This window comes from Echinops telfairi, unplaced genomic scaffold (genome assembly GCF_000313985.2).
Source record: "Echinops telfairi isolate 266 unplaced genomic scaffold, ASM31398v2 ScPeMD7_19;HRSCAF=73, whole genome shotgun sequence".
Lineage (NCBI taxonomy): Eukaryota > Metazoa > Chordata > Mammalia > Afrosoricida > Tenrecidae > Echinops > Echinops telfairi.
The window spans coordinates 12,833-17,518 of record NW_022103916.1 but is presented as its reverse complement, the minus strand read 5'-3'; the positions used below and the strand labels follow the sequence as shown (position 1 = coordinate 17,518).

Here is a 4,686-nt window from a genome sequence, read left to right as displayed (position 1 = left end):
GAGTAACACACAACGGAGGGATTGCATGGAAATTAACACAGGAGAATCACTGAGAGGGTAATTCCACTCTTCCAGGTCACAGGAGGAGCGTCGTAAAGATAAGTAGACTCAGATCCACTAAGTTTTGAAGAGCTGTGAGGTTTTGGCTTACCACTGTGGAGGCTGGCTGGGGTTTAGCTCCAACCAGTCCTGGCTGGCACCGGGTGGCTACTTTGACTAGCCCAAGAGCTTTACTTCAACACCACCACAGGAATAGGAATCCACAGATTGGTTAATTTTCTTATTAGATGGATTAGACAAGGAGGACGGAAGTTTAGGAGGGAAAGGTTTGATCATAGGAAGGTGATACTGTTAGGTAGGTTAGCTAGAGCTGGGAATGTCTGTTAATGCGTGCCCAGAGGGCCAAGCTAGGGGAACAAAGGAGTGGTGCACTGCACATGCCTAGAGGTTCAGGGGTTCCCGCCGGTAGGCAGAGGTGGGCATGAACCTGAATTGGCCCACCTAGGCCAGGTGAATTCAATTCAGCCAATGGGGTCGATCAGGGGCCGTCCACCATGCCTCCCCGTGGAATCCTTGAAAAGGCAGAAGCCCTGAGTCGAGGGAGAGAGAGAGAACTATAGCGACAGAACTCTGGGAACTTTGGTGGAGCTCTGGGAGAGCTTTGGAGGGACTTTGGGACACTTTTGCATGACGCCGAGCCGCTTCCAGCCAGGTTGCATGCTGGGGAGGAGTCTCTCGGGTGCTGTGTAAACCTGAAACTTCTTCTAACTCTCATAAAACTCACTTGAATCAGGAACCAGGCTTCGGCGTGAATTCTTTCTCGCGCGGAGCCAAGGACCGAGGTATCGATGTAGCTCCAGAGAGATCTAACAATACCAGGAGGGTTTTTCTGACAGTTTTACTGTGGTAGGGGTAGTTAGAAGGGTTGGAGACAAGGTGCTAAGGGACAAGGCTGTCTTGATTTTAGTAATGCTTGTTGCCCTGGGGAGACTGAAAAAATGAACCTTTCAGTGGGATAGGGTTGAGGTAGGTGCATGTTTGCTTGTGTCCTGAGAATATGTCTGACGAAGTTCAGAGTAGGGATATAGTCCCCTAATGGAGGTGATTTAGAAGGAAAGTGTGCTGAAAGGATCTGCCATACTTTAACTCAAATAAACTGAAAAGGAGAGGTTTGTGAGGCGTGGCTCTTATACGCGTAGGGGCGAGAGGTAAGAGATGATGAGTCCAGGGCAGGTGAAGTTCAAGAGACAGGCTGGACAAGTGAGATTTAAGGATGTGGTTAGCTTTTCCTACCTTTCCTGATGATTGAAGGTGGTAAGGTATGTGTAGATTTCATTTTATATTGAAAACCTGAGCTGTATGTAAGGTGGGTTACTTGTGAGATGAAGGATGGACCATTGTCAGATTGTAGGGAGTCTGGCATATCAGAATGAGAAATTATTTCATCACCTGGGTGACTTGTTTTGACCTTCTGAGGTAGAAGGAAATGCTTCCATCCATCCTGAGGAAATGTCAACCACTGTGAGCAGATATTTAATCTTTTTATGAGGAGACATATATGTGAAATTGATTTGCCAGTCTTATCCAAGGATAAGTCTTCTAGCCTGGTAGGCAGGAAATGAGCGGAGTTGAGTTCCGCCCTGAGATGATGTTATGGAATGTTATTATGCTATCTGCTGGAGCAACATATTATGCTATCTGCTGGAGCAACATGGGTATGCATGGGTGAAAAAAGATGGGTTTTATTAGTTGCAAAAGAAGACAGTATCCCACATGTAAAGTGTTATGCACATCATTTAGTATCGACAGTGCCTGTGTGTCTGGTAAAATATATCAGCTTTCCATCATGATCCATTCATCTTTGAATTGAGCCCTTTTAGAAAGGAGTTCCTATTTCTCTAAAGAAGAATATTGAGGGCAGATAGGAGGGATGGATACTACTTGTAAATTGCATGTGGTCTGTAGGGTGGCTTTCTTGGCTTCAGTGTCTGCTTGCTGTTTCCTATTGCTATAGGATCATTGGAATGTTGGTGTCCCTTGCAGTGAAGAATAGCTGCTTGTTGTGGAAGTAGAGTAGCCTGTAAAAGCTGAGGAATTTGGTTGCCATGAGTAATTGGCACTCCTGTGGTCATCATATATTCTTTTTCCTGCCACAAGGCAGTGTAAGAATGTAAAATATGCGCCTCTCCCCAGAAGAATTTATTTCAGAGGACAGCACCGAATCTGCAGCTCTGGGAGAAAGACATGTCTGATCAGAGCACACAGGAGCATATGAAGGGGTAGGAAGAGAGAGTGGAGCACATCCTGGCCCACCAAGCCTTGAGGACGATATTCCAGCTCAGAGCAGCCAATTCACAGAGATGATCACACCCACTATGAGACACGACATCCCTCACTGACCCATAGCCCTACAGGGGACAACACTAGAGACACAGTGTGGGAATTCCGTCCGATCTGATCCCACCACATCAAGGCAAAACACTAAGGGCGTGGAACAGAACAGCAAGGGGAACAGAGCAACGAAGTCCTCAGGGAATACTGAAAATAGACTTTGAGGCCAGAGATTGGTGCCCCAACAGAATCAACTGGAAAACACACCTAAAAGCCAACAAAATGTCCCTGAACTAACTACAATCTCTTCTTTCTTTCTTTTTTTTTTTTTTTGATCAATATGGAGCAAATTTTATTTTTCAGCAGTAAAATGTCAGTTTTATTTAAAAGTTTTCAAGTACAAAAAATGAGAAATTATGTAATTGTTAAGTATATATATGTGCATGTGTATCTGTATGTGTGTACATGTATATGTATATATAGAGAGAGAGGGAGAGAGAGAGGGAGACTGTATTTAAAAAGGTTAGAAACCATTCACTTGGTCTGAGAATACTAAGGCACTCTGAATTGAAATATCTCGAGATTTGAATTACCTGGGTTTTTAAACAGACTATTTAGGGGTTCATAATCACTTTTTTTTAAGTCTTTAATAGAATGATTCCACCTTGTTATTTTTCCTAGAACAGACGTTTTTTGCTTTGTTTTGTTTTTTTAGAAGTTTTAAACAGTAACTACAAAATACATCCTAAGGTAACTCATGTGACACACCCAGTTTCAAAAGGTATTTGAAGTAGAAAAAAAGTTATTATACCTGGATGATTTTACCTTTAAACACAGTCACACTAAAGCCTGGAAGGTCATCATGCTATATAATTTGATACAAAAGCTTAGGATAATATCAACTAGATCATAGCAAAAGATAAGAGTGACTACAAAATATTCAAAAGTTAAGACAGTTTTGGCATATGATATATTTTAAAACCTATATCCAAAGTTGGCTGTTTAACATGTACAAGGACAAAAAGAAAAGGTGGTCTGGGGAGACAAATGGCGGCAGATGCCATAACAGGCAGGTCCGTGTTTCGAAGGGCACTGAAGCTCGTCTCTTTGGTCTCATGCACTGCAACGTTACTTTAAGTTGGCAACAGGGGAAACCATCTCTAACCAGCAACTTACAGATGTCTAAAAACACTGACCCTATCTAAGTATTACCATCCACCCTGGCTTATGTATTTACCTTGTATTTGAAAATATTTGATAGACAGCAATTATCATGTCTATTCACCAGAGGGAGAACCAGTAAGTAACACAGCAAAGAAAACCAAAGCATACTTCTAGTTTCTTAATAACTTTTACTTTTAATGATCTTCTGTTATGCAGTTCCTAGAATGCTGTCTTATATAAAATTGGAGTTTTTCCTATCCTTGTCTTTCCTGGTGCCACTGGCAAGAAAAGACTGGTTCTGGTAGATTTCAGAGGTAGCTTTCTTTTTGGCAAAAGCAGTTATTTCTTCTTCCAAAAGTTTTCTCTTTTCCTCAAGTTCCATTCTCTCTTCTTGGTGAATTCTTTTGAGGTGTTCAAATTTGGCCTGAAGCTCTTTCTCTGCTTCTTTCAGTATGAATTCTTTCTCCTTCACTCGCTGCACGAACATCTGCTTCATCTCATCTTCTTTCTTCTGACGCTCGCCATAGAATTCGTGTCTTTTGGCTTCATAGGCCTCCTGAACACGGCAGGCTTGTTCTCGGTGCCCATGTCTTTAAAGCCCAGTTCCTCCAGTTTGAAACGTCTGTAAAGTTCATAGTGCCGGGTGTGTGTCTGTTCTCGCAGATCTTCCATGTTTGTACAAATGAGCATCTCCCGGAGCTTTATAAAGTCACAGTGGTTCTCATTTTCCACTTGTACAATGCCCCACGGGTATTGACGAGCTTTGACCATCTTATTGCCGACTTTGACTTCATCCATGCTTCCCACAACAGCAAATGGCAAATGTGCATTAATTTTGATTTTAATTGATTTTTAATTTAATTCATTCAATTGATTTTAGCAATAGTGTCATCGTCTGTCGGGAACTGGTATATCTGGACGCCATTGCTAACCAGTTCACTCATAAGCTTGATCTTAAACTTCTGCAATTCACTTTTAGAAATCGCATCTGCTTTGGCAATCACCGGTATAATGTTCACCTTACTGTCAAGGATCTTCATGGTTAAGAGGTCGAGTGTCTTCAGCGAGTGGCCAGTTGGTGAGATGAAGTAAAGGCACACGTGGATGCGAGAATCATGGTAGTTAAAGAAACTATGCTTAATCTTCAGCTCCTCTTGGAGATAGGCCTCAAACTGAGCATCTATGTAGTTG

At 42.3% G+C, this 4,686-nt stretch overlaps 1 pseudogene; it reads right to left on the bottom strand.

The window, feature by feature from the left end:
- Positions 1-3,703: 3,703 nt before the first annotated feature.
- Positions 3,704-4,626, bottom strand: LOC101649754 (annotated as a pseudogene).
- Between the last annotated feature and the right edge of the window lie 60 nt (positions 4,627-4,686).